Source organism: Manis javanica, chromosome 9 (assembly GCF_040802235.1).
Source record: "Manis javanica isolate MJ-LG chromosome 9, MJ_LKY, whole genome shotgun sequence".
Lineage (NCBI taxonomy): Eukaryota > Metazoa > Chordata > Mammalia > Pholidota > Manidae > Manis > Manis javanica.
The window spans coordinates 102065669-102081608 of record NC_133164.1 but is presented as its reverse complement, the minus strand read 5'-3'; the positions used below and the strand labels follow the sequence as shown (position 1 = coordinate 102081608).

The window sequence follows — 15940 nt, the reverse complement described above, 5'->3', positions numbered from 1 at the left end:
CCCTTCAACTCAGGCCCTGCTGCCCTGCCCTCTCTCCTTTCAGCAGGAAGCTGCATTCATAAACTGGTTTCTCCCCGTATGCTCCAACCTGATGCTCTGTCCACTGGAAGAACCATCTACACCAGTCCAGCTGCCCCCTCCTCCAGCCTTTAGTCCCCACCTGACATGTCCTCCTGCTCACGGCAGTGCAAACTTCCAGCCTGCCCAGCCCACCTCCTGGAGCCTTCTCCGGATGAGCCTGGCCCTCCTGATTGCTTTTGGCCCCTCGTCTGCTCTGCAGAATTAATGCTCTCTGGTTCCTTAATGGACCCCGCACATGCTGTCTGCACCCTACCCCATGCTGACCAGCCCTCTGTGCTTTATCTTCCAATGAAAGTGAGGCTCTGAGGGCCGCACTGCACTGCACCCACCTCACCTCACCCGACCTTCACCCAGGCTGTTGAAGAAAACCCCTTATGGGTGCACAACAAACACTTCTGGACTGATACTGATTCCATCCAGGTCCTGTGCTGGCAACTTTCCCTACTAGGTCTGGGAGTGGAGTGTGGACTTATGCTTGATTGGATATTTAATTAGTGACTTTGTGGACAAAGAGATTTGACTTTTCATTCTTTGGTTTTGGTGTTCCGGGAGTACATGGATTTTGATAAAAAGCTATGGAGTCATCCAATCTTGGAAGCTGTCCACCTGCCCTGATTAAGTGGCCCTCCTTCTGACCTTCAGTGCCTGGTTCCCTGATTTAGCACCCCCTCCCCATCCCACTCCTCTCCTCTCCACTCCACCCCACCCTGGCTTGGAGCCTCAGGCTGCCACCTGTGGCTCTCCCACCACAGCAAGGAGGGTCTGGCTCATCCAGCCCCTTGTGGAGACTCCTGCACCCCCGCCCGTGGGTATATAGAATTTTAGAACCATGGGGAGAGACCTTTTCTGTCTTTCTGGAGTAATTTTGCCTGCTTGGTGCAGGCTTTCCGCAGGGTGTACACCACGAAGGAATGAATCACTAACGTGGGATTTCAGGCAGGAGGCACCTGTTGGAGGAGATACTTTAGTCTGAACTATCTTCCTGGGGTTTAGCAAATCCCAGCCCCATTCTTGGCCTTCATGGACTAATGGACCTTGGGATTTGCCTTTGGGGTGCTTTAAGGTTTGTGGCCTGCCCCTGGAGGAGTGCCAGAGGCCTCTCACCGTCTCATTTCTTTGTGCTGATTTTCCATGGTGGACTGGGCAGCTGATCCCCAGGGAAGGACTTCTCCAGACCTTTCCTCATTTCTAAGAAGAGCCAGCCTAGGTACCAAGGAGTTAATAATGGCTTCCCCCAGGTGAAGGACAGTTCCAGGGGAAAGAGGGCTGACAGCAGCCTAAGACCCCCAGCTGGCACTTTTCAAAAAAAAGGGTGTGGTGTGTGGCTTTAAGGAACAGCTTGGGAGAGGGTGCTCTGGCCACTCCTCTCTGTGATTGGTGGTTGACCCACCCCAAATGTTGGATTTCTGTTTGACATTTCTGAGTCAGTCTTAGAAGGGAGGCGAAGCAAAGGAGCACCTGGATGATCTGTGTGCTTGCTGTGGGCACTGAGTGGCAGTGGGTGCCCCCACCCCAGGCCTCAGGACTCCACCGCGGTAAAGCCCAGCTGGGCCACCCGGTGGAGGGAGCCAAAGTTCTGGGCTTCCCTCCTGCACTTTCCTCTTTTTTATTTGCCACTTGAACGCTTGCAATGTTCCATTTGATTAAGTTACACTCACGACCCTTTAAGGAGCAAACATGTAATTCTAGCGATTTTATTGGGCTCAGGTTGCAGGCAAATGGAAATAAAATTGCCTCTAAAAATAAAAGACATGCAGAATTGAATAAAACAATAATAATGAAAAGCGCCCCTGATTTGAGATAAGTGGTAAGGCATTTTGGGAACTATTAGAGAAAATAAATAAATAACCCGAGACCAGGAGCAAAGCGGGGAGAATTCTCCACCACCAGCCTTGCTTTCATTTCTGCTTTTACCTTTACGAAAGTACTTTATTTGCTTGTTTTAAGGTGAGGTATAAAGCGCAATTGCTGAAATTGGTCGTTGCTCCGCGCTTAACAGTACAGGTGGACGAAAGGGGCTGCCTGCCAAATACTTCTGGTTGCAGGGAGGGGTGGGAGTGCTCTCCCAAAACCACTCCTGGAATGGCTTAACTCGCCCAGCACGAATCAATGACAACCTCCCGCCGGCTGCGGCAGGCTCCCCTGAGCAGCGCTGCCGCGTGGATTCCCAGCCCGGGACCCTGGCGGCGCTCAGGACACAGCGCGGGCACGAGCGCGGCGTCCCCGGGGCGGCCAGGTGGGTCTGCGGCGGCCTGGCCGGAGCGGGCAGTGATCGGGGCTCCGGGGAGCGAGGCGGCCGGGCAGTGGAGAGGGGGTGGGGAGGAAGCCCTGCCCGGCGTCGGGGAGAGCCTGCCGGGCCGGCTGCGTCCCCACCCCGGGCACTGCAGGCTTTCGTGCTTCGCGCAGCGGGGACCCTCTGGCCCGGGGCGGCGGCTCCGACTGGCGCTCGCCGGGCGTGAGTGGCGGCGTCTGCAAGAAATTTCAAACCCGCGCCTGGGCTGCAGCCGAGCGTGCCGGGGAAACCCGGCCCGGAGCTCCTGGGCTCGTGGAGAGGCGCGCGCCGCTGCCACTCAGCGAAATGCAGGAAAAAATTGGAACTCTGCGTGAAGCGACTCTCCTCGGTTTCTCATTGCCCTCGGCCGGCGGCTTTTAGGGACCGGGGAGAGAGGACGGGGAAGAGTGTGAGGGGCACCCTGTAAGGTAGTGGCGGATATAGGTTGTTAGTTTAAATTCCGTCCCCCGAAAAATTTGGTCCTTCCCAGTGTCAGAAGCAAAACGTGGGGGGAGGGAGGCGACAAAAGCCTTGGCAACTCCTGGCAGAAGTCAAGGTCCGGACGGGAAGAGAAATTAAAGGTGGGATTGGCAGAAGTCACTCGGCAAGGCGGAGGGACACCCGCGGCGGTCCCGGGCTTGAGTCGCGGCCTGAGCTGGGTGGGTGGGAGACCTTACCCTGCGCTCCAACCCTGGAGGGGATAACGACTCCCTCCCAGGGGCCAAGGCCAAAGGGGGTCTCAGAGCTCCGGAGGCGGCCTGGTGGGGTGGGACAGCGACCAGATGCGTGTACCCCCACCCTCCCGGCACCCTGCTGCGTCGCCCGCCAGAGCGCCTAGTTCTCTGCAGGTGGGGGGCGCAGAGGCCGAGGGGGTGGCCTGGAAGGGACCCTCACCCATGCCCGCGCTGATCCCTGAGTGGCGGTGCAGGTTCAGCCCGCCGGTGGTGAGGGCTCCGGGGGACTCCAGTTCGATTGTCCCGGTTTCTGGCTTCTGGTGTCCTGGCTGTGGGTCGGCAGGAGATAGCTGCCCTCTTTCTTTTAACCCCTGGTACTGGGCTTTGCACAGGAGGAAGTCCCATTCTTAAGATTCATTGGCAGACTGGTAGCTTACCCTGTCCAGTCCTCCTAAACACAGAATTTTGGAATTGTAAAGGAAGTCCATTAAACAATCAGGCAGTTTTCACCAGGTTCAATAGAAGATTTTGTGAAAGGGGAGTGGTAGGAAGGGCGAAGGCCTTGCAAGTTCAAGTTTCAGCTCCACTCCTTCACCCAGTTAAGTCCTGGGGATTAGAAGGGGTCAGGAACCCCTCCTCTGCATAGAGCTCCAGGAAAGGAACATAGCCTAGTTGCTACCCACTCCCCTTGTGGTTCAATCTGAGCTGAGAGAGAAAAGAAACTTACCCTCCCCAGAACGACTTGCTTCAGCCTGGGCTCTCTCTTCAGGCTGGGTGTTAGTACTCATTTCTGAGCTCTCCCAAACTACCGCACTAAAGACACACAAGGGCAGCCACCACTATCCTCATCAGCCCCAGTTCATAGGTGAGGCGCTGAAGCCCAGGAGTCCAGGTGGGTCCAGAGCCCCTGACCCAGAACCACTGGACACCAAGGCCACACAGTCCCTGAGGCCACCTGGTTGGGTTCCAGAATTTTATGAAATTGGTAGATTTGGATCCCACCTTCTGAGCCCTGCCAGGTGATGAAGAGCAGGACTCAGGCCTGAACCACCACCCAGAGGCACCCAGCACAGACAGATGAGGCATGCACAGAATAAGCAAAACCTAGGTAGCAAGTAGGATGTCCATGACAGACTGCTGGGAGAGCCAGGGAAGGCTACAAATAGAAATGGAATTGGGGCAGGACCTTGAAGGAAGAAGGCCAAAATAGCAAAGGCCTGGAGGTTGCAGAACTTTAGGCATATCCTGTGGAGCCAGTGCTGGGAGATAATCCAAAGAGAGGAAAGATATGGGGCATACAGAGATATCTACTGTGTGCCAGACACGGTGCTTGGCAGAGTGTCTCCTCTAACCTACACAACCTGTCAGGTATGAACACTAGCCCCCCTTTGAGGATGAATAAACTGAGTCTCAAAAGAGTTAAGTATGCTGCCCAGCTTCTTAGCGACAGAGCCAGGAGTCGAAGCTGCCCATTATACTACATATATCTTTTAGAATCTTACGTTTGATTAGGGAGACAGGAATAACCCTGGTATAATTATAGTACAACACACAATAGTGTGTGTTACACACAATATTAGCCTTTTGAACTTCAGTTTCTTTCCATTCAGTCAATCAGTAATTTATTCAATAAATACAATAGCAATGATTGTATTTTCTAATGTGTGATTCCAGACACTATGCTAAGTGCAGGGCATTCATCAGTAAGTGAAGTCCGACCTGGTCCTTGGCCACGGGGAATAGTAACAGTAATGGTCTATCCTTCAACGGATATTGAGTGGATGAAATGAGGCAGTATGTGCAAAGTGCTACAGAAGCACAGCCCTGTGGAAGGAGAAGCAGCAGGAGGCCTGGATGAGAAGGGGTGGGAAGCTGGACTCATCCTGACTCATCCCAGACTCAAGGGGGCACTGTGGAGTGCACACAGTGCCCATGTAGCTGTTTGAGTCAGTGCTGTTCAGATTATTGGTTTATGATTGCGGGTTTCATGATGAACCTTTGGTTTTGGCACATCCCAGCTAGAGATGACAAGAGCCCCGTGCAGCCTCCGAGAGGTCTGGCCCCTCTCGGGAAGCAGGGCCAGCCAGACTGAGAACTGCCCCAGACGATCACCCTTCTGATGCATCACGTTGTCACCCAGTGGCTGGGATAGCATTTTGCATACTCGCAGGGTTGGAGCTGCAGCTCCAAGCCCTCATCCTGCTGCTGGGGAAGGTTGTCTGTGCTCACAGGACTTGGTAACAAAGCCAGTACTAGAACCCAGGTCTCGTGGCCATCCATAGTTCTCAGAGCAGCTCATATACCAGCCTGCTGGGGCATTTCAGGGCTCAACTGCTCCGTGGCTTATATCTCCACTTATAATACCATTTCCCCATGCTCCTGTCCATCTCTCCGTTTTAGCTGACCTCGCAAGTCTGTCCTAATAAAATAGTGTCAGATAGATCTTTGAGACAGAGCAGCCATAAATATTCTGGGACATTTGGTCTGTTAACATTCCTTCCATCTTGAATAGTATAATAGGTATAAGATACCTACCTCTAAAATTAACTATCACTTTTGTGAGGAAGGTGAACTGATAAATCTTGCCTTGAAGGTAAAACCATCTGAGTGATGCTCTGGGCCTTCCTTCTTCGGAAATGGTACCAACTCTTCTGGGGAGGACACTTTCTCCTTCTTCCTCTTTTTTTTTTTTTTTTTTAAATATCTCTTGGGTTTGAGGTCACAAGATCATATTACATTCTGTTTTGATGCTGTGGTGCCAGAATAAAGGCAATCTCCTTCTAATATGGAGATGATCAACCTGCTATCTCCCGACTGGCTAGCCTGTTTTTGCAGCAATTGCACAGGGCTATCATTGCATGGGGATGTTTGTTTGCTCAGCCCTTGCTCAGCCATGCAGCACTGCAGGTTGGGCCAGGGAGACAGCTATTCAGTTTCTTTTCCTTTGGCTGGGAACTGTGGAGATGAATAGAGGGAGGAGAATCTGGGGTTGAGAGATTGTTGCCAAGAGCAATTTGGAGTCTCCTTCGTATTAGTCAGAGATTGTGTTTTTCCCTTCTGAAGCTGCCTGTCTCATGTAACTTCTACGAAGGACTTGTTTTTTTTCCATCTGTGTGTGTTTGTGTGTGTGTGTGTACACACACACACATGCACTTGTTAGGCTTTGTTTTGATTTTGAACTTACTGGACTTCTTGTGACTTTGCAGGAAGAAAAAGTAGCTTAGGGAAAGGGGTGATGAAATGGGCCCTTTATACAATACATTCTGCATGTCATTGCTTAATAAATTTGAATACTGTTAGACCCTGAGGTACCACTGATGGAGAGAGATGAGTAATTTCTTTGAAGGGAGAGTTTATCTTCAGTTGATGACTTTCAAAATTGCAGCGTAATTTAACTTTCCCTCTGTATATCTCGAATCATGTTTAGGAAAAGAGGTATATATCCTCTCTTCTGCTCTGCTCCCATTTGTTCCGTTTGGGAGGCTCCCTCCATCAGGGCCTTGTTTGGAAGGGAACCAGCCTGCAGGGGCCCCCTTCCCTCTCTTCCTCACTCCTGCACCCCTCCCCTCATGCACGAGGCCAGCGCATGAGAAGGGATCTTCCTCTGTGGGTTAAGAGCTCTTCCCCAGTGGCGGCCCCTGGCTTGCATCTGAAGCCTGCCCCTCCCACGGCAGGAACCTGGTCAGGGTGTTCTTCAGCAGTCAAGGAGTAAGTCCATCCTCCGAACAAAAGGAGTGGAGTGGCACCAAGTCTTTGAACTGGAAAAATCACCAAATACACAATTAGAGTACACGACCCATGTTGGCTTTTCCAAATTAGATACAAACCGGAAGCAAATGTACATATGACCCTCCCCAGTGAGATCATAGAACTGAACTTGATCTTCAGGAAAAACCTGCCTTGCCTACACACACATATATTTGTACACATACACCCAGGGCTCTTGCTTTTTTGGCTATGTATTCTAGCTGACAATTCTGTTGTTTCTGGAGGTAACACGTTAGTGCATTGGTCTTTGTGAAGCTACTGGGAAAGGCCGCTAGAGAGGTGACAGTGACCCCAGTTCCTGTTGATGCTTGTCTTCCATAAGCCCCAGGGAAGTCTAGCAGAAGATGCCTTTATTAAGCAGAACCCAAATAATAGAACTTTTATAAAGTTTTCTTTTTTTAAAATAATGGCTTTATTCAGATGTAATTCATATGCCACAGAATTTACCCATTTAAAGTGTACAATTCAGTGGTTTTTAGTATATTTATTTACAAAGTTGTGCAAACATCACCACAATCAACTTTAGAATATTTTCATTACACCAAAAAGAGCCTCATACCCATAAGCAGCCATTCCCTACTTCCCCCAAACTTCCCAGTTCTAGGTGGCTAAGAATCTACTTTCTGTCTCTATATGGAGTGACTTATTCTGGACACTTCATATCAGTAGAATCACATCATATGTGGTCTTTTTGACTGGCTTCTTTCATTTAGCATAATGTTTTCAGGATTTGTCTACTTTGTAGCATGTACCAGTACTTCATTCCTTTTTATTTCTTAATAGCATTCCTTGTATGATACACCACATGTTATTTACACATTCATCCGCTGGTGGGTGTTTGGGTTGCTTCTGTGTTTGGCTGTTGTAAATAATGCTGCTATGAACATCCATGTGCAAGTTTGTGTGTGGGTGTGGGTTAGCATTTCCCTTGGCTATATACCTAGATGTGGAATTGCTGGGTCACACAGTAATTCTGTATTTTATCTTTTGGAAAACTGCTAGACTGTTTTTCACAGTGGCTGCACAATTTTACATTCCCACTAGCAGTGTATGAAGATGCCAATTTCTTACATCTTTGCCAACACTTGTTGATAATATCTGCCTTTTTATCTTACCTGTCCTATTTTCTAAAGGTTTTGCTCAAGAAACCAACACCCAGGAAATATTCTGGAATCAGCTCAGTTTTTGCTTCCCATACCAATAGTGAGAGCCATTTTGACTTCCTGATCATTCTGCATAGCCTCTGCATGTCCCAGAGCACTCAGTGAGTTTTCCCTGTTGTTTCTGTAGGACAGTGCAGGGTTCCATGGGGTGACACAGGGCTCATTCTGCTTTCCTGAGGAGGACTCAAATGCTCCAGAGAGCTGGCAGGGGGAACCCACTTCCTTAGCCCCACTTTATCCAGCTGCAAATGCCCATGGAAATCCAGGCCCTGAGGAGGGAAGACATTGACCTAAAGGGAAATGAATCTGACAGTAAATGGGCAAGTTGTTCAATGTTTGGGGCTGTGAGTGAAGACTTGACTAACATCCTGACCTTTTAACTCTATTACATGACCTCTTGGATACCACAAAGAAAGCTATTGGAGAGTCCTGATATCCCAACCAGGAGGCAGCTAGGCAATGCCAGGCTACCTTATCCCTTTCTTGTTGGTGTCTTGAGTTGCTGGCAAGATCATTGACTCATCCAAGATCGTTTGGTGTTGCCGGGTCCTCCATTTCACACTAGTGTTTCAGTTCCATGATGAAACAATTTTATCCCATTTTTATACCTGTGGGACTGACTAGGGTAACACCCTTAACAAAGATAAATTTGAGTGGTACAAGGGAACTCATCTAGCTTGAAAGACTGCCAACGATTATGGAAATTTACCCTTTCACCAGAACATGCTGAAGGCCTGGTCAGTGGCCATTCTGTGGCATCATGTTCAAACTAAGCAAACTTCAGTACCAGAAATTAGTTCCGATAGCTTTTTGGGAGTCATTGTCCTAGGCTTTGGCCTCTATGACTCCAAGAGCAACTTGAATCAGTCTCTGCTATAATTTAATCTTCACCTTCAAACTGGTGCTTAATCCAACCGTTCCTAAACCAACTACAAGTCTTAATCACCTATGAAAACTTTTAAAAGCTTACAGGTACCTGGGCCCTACCCAAGAAGTAGAATCCTACAGGAGGAGACCGGGGGCCTGGAGGTGGTTGTGATAAAGTCTGAGAACACAGGTTGATCTCTCTGGGCCTCAGTTTCCTTACTTGAAATGAGGAGCTGGAGTAGACTGGTATTCTCCAGAAGGATTCACCAAGTGGATTCAAGCAGAAAAGCTCTGTGTGGGTCTGTTTTTGCACAGTGTTATTTGTGAAGGCTTCTGCCACTGAAAAAAAAATTCAGGGAGCCTTTGAGATGATGATCTCCGAAGTTCAGCTATAACAGTTCTGAGTGTCACATCCTCAGTGGACTGTTGTCCCACCTGCTTGGAGGAGGATTTAGCAGGAGCCACACAAAGGGCAGTTATACACTCTTTAAGGGCAGGGCCCATGCTGCGCTGGCTGGCTCAGTGCACAGCTGTGATGTGGTACAATTTGACTTGTACCCCTTTCTCCTCCCAAACTGCTCAGTGGCATCCCTACCCACTTCGCTTGAAGCACCCAGAGCTTTCCTCCCCTTCTACCACTATTTCCAATAGTAGCCCAGAGCGCCATTCATTCATTCACTCACATCCATCCCTCCCTCCAACCAACATTTCCCAGGTACCTCCTATAGATGACAAATTGACTAACAGTCTATTTCTTTTCTCAAGCAACATGCCAGCACATTTTAAACAGAAAGGCAGCCTGAGGCTAATCCCCAGGGGTGCAATTTCAGAGCTCCTTGATTTGGATGAAGGAGGGTTTGTTTGGGAGAGGCCTGAATTCCTGACAGGTAGGTAGGGCAAGCCCACCTCCAACCCTGTCTGTACACTCTGCCCCCTCCGCTCCCCCACTGGGGCTCTGCCCTCAGCAGGCTGCTCAGAAAATGCCTCTGTCATCTCCACTGGGCCAGAGACGCACCCTCCTCCTCAACTCCCAGCTGCTAGGGAGCGGCAGGCAGAGAAGGCAAAAGGAGGGCAGGTTTGTTCGGAGATCTGAGCTCCTTGCTCCAGCCCTGACTCCCACCCCGTAGCTCTGACTGGACAATTCACAGGACAGCTGCGCTCTAAGGCTGTAATAATCACTGTTTATTAAAGCTGTTGGGGGGAGTGGGAGCAGGGCAGAGGCGGGAAGGAAGGGTCGCATTTCTGCCTTCGAACAAGAGAGGGGCCAGGTGAGGCCCAGAGCCCTCTCCCTCCCCACCTGGTAAATGCACACTGGTGACATGAGAGCTGCTGCTTTGGGGTGTTTAGAGAGACTTTTTTTCTAATGGAGGAAGAACCTTGAAGGTTCATTTGAATAGGGATTAATGTTTCTGTGGCCCGGACCTGCAGAGAAGGAGAAATTCTAGAAGGGTAGAAGTTGCAATAAAAGGAAGCAGTCTGGATCTGCACCTCCCACTGATTGGGGAGGCCTCCTCTGTTGGAAGTGAACAAGTTTAGGGGAGATTTCTGAGCACTGTTATGTTTTCCCTTGGACTGTGTGTTGTGTGGGTGTTCCCTCAGTGAAGTCTCCACTCTAGGACAACCGAAGTTTTGGGCTTCTAACCAGGTGAGAGGGACACCGGAAATTATAAAGTCACCCTGAGTGTGTCCTCAGCCCCTAGTTTCTCATCACTTCCTGTTGGCAGTTTTTGTGTCGGGCAGTGACACAGGAGTTCCCAAGAACCTTTTTCCCTGCTCTTTGGTACTTTCACGCCTCAGGTTCCTCCAGCCCCCTGGGGCCCGCCTGCCCAGGAATCATTCTGGATGGTTCCCCCCTGAAAATCATCCCCCTAAGCTCTTAGCATCCCTTCAAACTCTCGCTTGTCCTCTCTCTCTGATGATCCAACCTGGCTGGGAGGAGAAAGCTGGTTCTTTAGCCGAATTCACATTAAGGTGTGAAAGACACTGGCCACCAGTTGTCCCCTCCATTGAAGTGTCTGTTTTTGAAAAAAGAGGCTTACCAGCACATGTTTCTAATGCTGGGCTTTCAGGCATAAGAGTAAAGCGGAGTAAATAGCTCTGGGCAGAGCATGGGGGCAGTTTGTGCATGAAGGGGGTGCCCTAGAATGACAGCATTTAAGCCACCTCACTCCCTGCTTGGGAGGCCTGGGCACAGGGGTGGCCCGGGCAGCTGGGGGGAGCAAGCTGAGAGGAGGACAAATGGCCAGAATGAGGGCATCCTGGGGAGCACGTCAGTTGGGGTGCGTTGCAGGGGAAGCCAGGGGCTTCCTGAAGGATGAGCTAGACTAGACGGAGCAGGAGGCTGACGTCTGAGCCGTTGAGAACGATCACCCTCTCTGTAGGCTGGTGGGTTTCTTCAAGGTAATGCTGGGTGTGACTGATCCCTGGAAGGGTGGGGACAGATGGTGTGAACCCAAAGATGGAACTTAAAGGGGACTCCAGAGGACGCAGGCCTTGGGGCAGTGGGCCCCTCGGCTGGGCAGGTGACCCCTGCTGGCCCTCCTGTACACCAGCTGTGGGGTCTCAGCTCCACTGCCCCCCTTCTGTTTCTCTGGTCGGGGGCTCCCTGCTGAGGGTCAGGCACTACACTGTCCCTGCCCTCCCTTTTCTCCCTCTTCCTGCGGTGCACCCTCTGAGTGAACCTGGCCTCCAGCTCTTGGAAGCCTTTCCAACAACATGATAGTGAACCCTTTGCACACCCAGGCAGAGGAGCGGGGCTGAGCATCAGCCAAGCCAGAGCTCCTGCTGGGATGAAAGGCCAGGCCAAGTGAGCCTCACTGGAGCTGGGGTGTGTTTAGGGGAGCCAGGAGAGGATGGGTGGGGGGCCCTGGGAGCAGAAGCACTGGCCCCCAGGGCCTCCCCCAAGCCACTGGGGCTGCCACAGGTAGGGTAGGGCCTCATCAGCAGTGAGGACAGAGGCAGCCCTACTGTGTGCCAGGCCCTGTGCCAGCCACAGAAAGGATATGGATGGCAACTCTCTGGCCCCTGCCCTCCAAATGTTGTCATTCATTTACCAGTCAAGACCAGAACCTGAAAATGGAGTGAGACTGATAGACCCCAGTGTTATATTCAGCAGAGCTGTCTGAAAAAAAAATGGTGCCATTCAGAGGCAGAGCAGGGCTGAGGGGCAGAGGCCTCGGGGTAGGCTTCACAGAGGCCCTCTGAGCAGGGACCAAAGGCAAAGCAGCGTGGTCCAACCTCATAACACCCAGGCTCTGGGCTCTGAGCCCTGCTCTGAGGATGACAGAGGGGGCAGCACGGTGAGCTGTCTTCAAGTCCCAGGTGTCAGGAGGTAGATTAAAAATTCAGTTATTCTGGTATATTTAATAAGAAACTCTTAGACTTGTCTATGACAAAATTCTGGCCTGATTTTAGACTAAGTTGACTTACCAGTGATAGTGAAGAATTAACATAAACCGTTGGCCCTTGAACTGCACAGGTCCACACAGATGCAGATTTTTTCAATAAATATCTTGGAAGGTTCTTTGGAGGTTTGTGACAATTTTGAAAAAAACATTTTCTTTTCCCTAGCTTGCTTTATTTTTAGAATACAGTATATAATACATATACAAAATATGTGTTAATCAGCTGTTTATGCTATTGGTAAGGCAAGGTCAAGAGTAGGCTGTCATCTACATCAAGCTAAGAAGCTTCTGTACAGCAAAGGACACCATCAGCAGAACAAAAAGGCATCCTACAGTATGGGGGAATATATTTGTAAATGACACATCCAACAAGGGGTTAACATCCAAAATATATAAAGAACTCACACACCTCAACACCCAGAAAGCAAATAACATGATTAAAAAATGGGTGGAGGATATGAATAGACAATTCTCCAAAGAAGAAATTCAGACGGCCAACAGGCACATGAAAAGATGCTCCACATTGCTAATCATCAGAGAAATGCAAATTAAAACCACAATGAGATATCACCTCACACCAGTTAGGATGGTCAACATAGAAAAGACTAGAAACAACAAATGCTGGGGAGTATGCAGAGAAAAGGGGAACCCTCCTACACTGCTGGTGGGAATGTAAACTAATTCAACCATTGTGGAAAGCAATATGGAAGTTCCTCAAGAAACTAAAAATAGAAATACCATTTGACCCAGCAATTGCACCCCAAGGAATTTACCCAAAGAAAACAAGATCCCTGATTCAAAAAGACATATGCACCTGTCTGTTTATTGCAGAACTATTTACAATAGCCGAGATATGGAAGCAACCTAAGTGTCCATCAGTAGATGAATGGATAAAGAAGAGGTGGTACATATACACAATGGAATACTATTCAGCCATAAGAAAGAAACAAATCCTACCATTTGCAACAACATGGATGGAGTTGGAGGATATTATGCTTGGTAAAATAAGCCAGGCAGAGAAAGACAAGTACCAAATGATTTCATTCATTTGTGGAGTATAACAACGATGCAAAACTGAAGGAACAAAACAGCAGCAGACTCACAGACTCCAAGAGGAGACTAGCGGTTACCACAGGGGTTGTGGGAGGGTGGGTGGGGAGGGAGGGAGAAGGGGATTGAGGGGTATTACATTTAGTACGCATGGTGTGGGGGTCACGGGGAGAACAGTGTAGCACAGAGAAGGCACATAGTGGATCTGTGGCATCTTACTACACTGATGGACGGTGACTGCATTGGGGTATGGCTGGGGACTTGATAATATGGGTAAATGTAGTAACCACATTGTTTTTTCATGTGAAACCTTCATAAGAGTGTATGTCAGTTATACCTTAATAAAAAAAAAGAGTAGCCTAAGTAGTTAAGTTTGGGGACTCAAAAGTTACATATGGGCCGTGCCCCTAACCCCTGTGTTGTTCAGGGCCAACTATAATGGGTTTTTTCAAAGTAATTAGTATCAGGAATCAAATCAGAGCAGGTAGGGAGGGGTAAATCAGCGTGAGAGGTAATAAAATAGGAATATTAGTATTTAAATGATATCATTTCAATGATAGCCTTTGAAGAGACCAAATATTTTTAAAATGATAAATCACCAAAGAACGGCCCCAACCAAGTTTGCAAAGCTTCCCAGAGCGCACCTTGCCGTGGCCAGCACGGGCACACCCTGGCTGCTCTGCTCTCGGCAGGACCCTTCTGGGATCCCTTGCCTGAAGTGCTAGGGAAGGTGTTCTCCGTGTCCTGCATTCTCAGAAGGCCCCGCTGTCTGCCACAGTGCAGCCCCACCACACCAGAGGGACACTTGTTAGATGATGTCCCTCAGGGCTGCCCACAGGCCAGTACTCTCTCTAAATGGCCTAGTCCAGTGGGGCCACCAAATGAGGAGCCAGGCAGACAATGTCAGGGTGTCAGAAAGGCCTCCTGCTCCTTCCCCAAAGGTGACAGAGTCAGAATATGGGGCTGCCGAACCCCGAAACAACACTCTTGCCATGGTGCTTGACCATCTCTTACAGCCATTGAATCGCTACAGCCAGTACTGTCCATTATGCTTCCCCAGCCTGTGGTGAGCTGAGGACCAGGATAGAATAATCCTGAAACAAGCTGCTTTGAGCCATGTTTTTCCAGGCACAGAGGGCTGTCGGTGCCCATGAGCAAGGGGGCTCCCCACCAAGGCAGCCAGCAGCTCAAGGGGGCAAAAATGGGTGTCTGGAAGGCAGCCAAGAGTAGAGACAGCTTCCAGGGCTTGGAACCTTATTCCTAGGGACACTTTCTAGTCCGGAGCCTACTCAGGAGCAAGAGCCTTTCCAGAGCTTCCACAGCAGGAGACACTTAATGGGGGAGAGTCCCTTAGACCTGAGTCCCAGTCTCAGCTCATCCACCTTCACCCAGGTCCCTGAGGACTCCTTGGAACCCCTGAGTCTCAGGTTATTCATCTGTACAGTGGGAAAATTCCAGCTGCCTTCTGAGCTGAGGCAGTTCAAAAGAGATGAGCTGAATTAAAAAGATGAATTATGCACCGTATCTAGCACATAGTAGTCATAATTTTGAAAAAAATTTTCAACGCAGCTTCCATACAGCAAATCTGTGCCCCATAACCAACTACACCAGAGCCTCTCTCCTCCCCAGCGGCTCCCAGGTTCTGCTCATGACCATGACATTTCTCCTGTGTCACTGTGGAAAACAGGCTTAGATTGGCCACTGCTGCCCCTGCCTTGACTTGGCTCCAGGTTTCCTCCTGGTGGTCCCTACGTTGACCACGGCTGTTCTTACTGGAGCGAAGGGAAAGGGAAAGAGCGTGACAAGGAGGGGCTTTCTCCCAACTAATGTTAGAACCCTTTCTGTCCATTCCCAAAAAGAGAGTCTTTTGCTTTTCTGTTTCCTCACTCACTCCTGCTCCTTGAGGAACTGTAGCCCCTCCAGGCCAGGCTCAGACAGCACGTGACAGTCCCCAAACTTAAGATGCCAAGCAGTGTCCCATGAAGACTCCCAGGTCTCTCATCCAGTGAGGGCAAGCACCTGGCCTTAACCCCAGGGTCCTGGGACCAGCCAGCCACCACCCTGAGTGCCCTGTGCCCTGAAGGCCCTGTGGTCCTCACACAGTTAGGACTCCCTGTAGCTGGTCCTGTTGGTCAGGACTGCAGGAGCGGGCATGCAGATTCCCCTTTAACCAGTGGGCTGTCTGTAATAATGATTAATCAGTAATAGGATAAACAATAATATAGTAGTATCTGAGAATGTTACTTAGCAACAATATACCAGGGTTCTTCAAGGCAGCTGGTTGCATTTGGCTCTGGAGACAATGATGCCAATCCTATCCTAGCACGTGCTGTTGGCTGTGTGTGAAGGTATATCCTACATTCACCTGGGGGGACCCATTCCTGCCTCATTCCATCCCAGGCTGGCCCAAGGGCCTCAGAGAGGCAGACAGACTGCAAGCTTTGTCTGGCTTTTCATCAACCCTGCAAAGTTCAACATTACTAGGTAGAGGTCACCATGCCCCAAAGGAACAGATGCCAATTAAAGGGACCCAGTTTGGAGAGTTGGGGAGATAGTACCCAGTCTGTGATCCCCAGGTCGTGAGGTTAATGTGACAACTGGAATGATTCCTCACAGACAGCTTTGCCTTAATTGGCATTTTTCCTAGCTCCTAGCTAGCTG

The 15940-nt window shown here is 49.8% G+C and overlaps 1 protein-coding gene and 1 long non-coding RNA gene across 6 annotated transcripts in view; one reads left to right on the top strand and one right to left on the bottom strand.

The window, feature by feature from the left end:
• ZBTB7C (zinc finger and BTB domain containing 7C) overlaps positions 1-15940 on the top strand; it is a 328498-nt gene that overhangs the window by 229378 nt on the left and 83180 nt on the right. Inside the window, exon 1 of one of the 5 annotated variants that reach the window (XM_017666305.3) lies at positions 2187-2317. The exons of the other annotated variants lie outside the window; for them this stretch is intronic. The gene's annotated coding sequence lies outside the window, so the exon portion shown is untranslated. Of the gene's footprint in view, positions 1-2186; positions 2318-15940 lie in introns of those variants that run through there. 5 annotated transcript variants of the gene reach the window in all.
• Positions 1138-13153, bottom strand: LOC118972127 (uncharacterized). The gene is made up of 3 exons (XR_005060959.2): positions 3755-13153; positions 3248-3478; positions 1138-2727 (listed from the first exon to the last, which is right to left on the bottom strand). It is a non-coding gene; the product is annotated as an uncharacterized lncRNA (long non-coding RNA).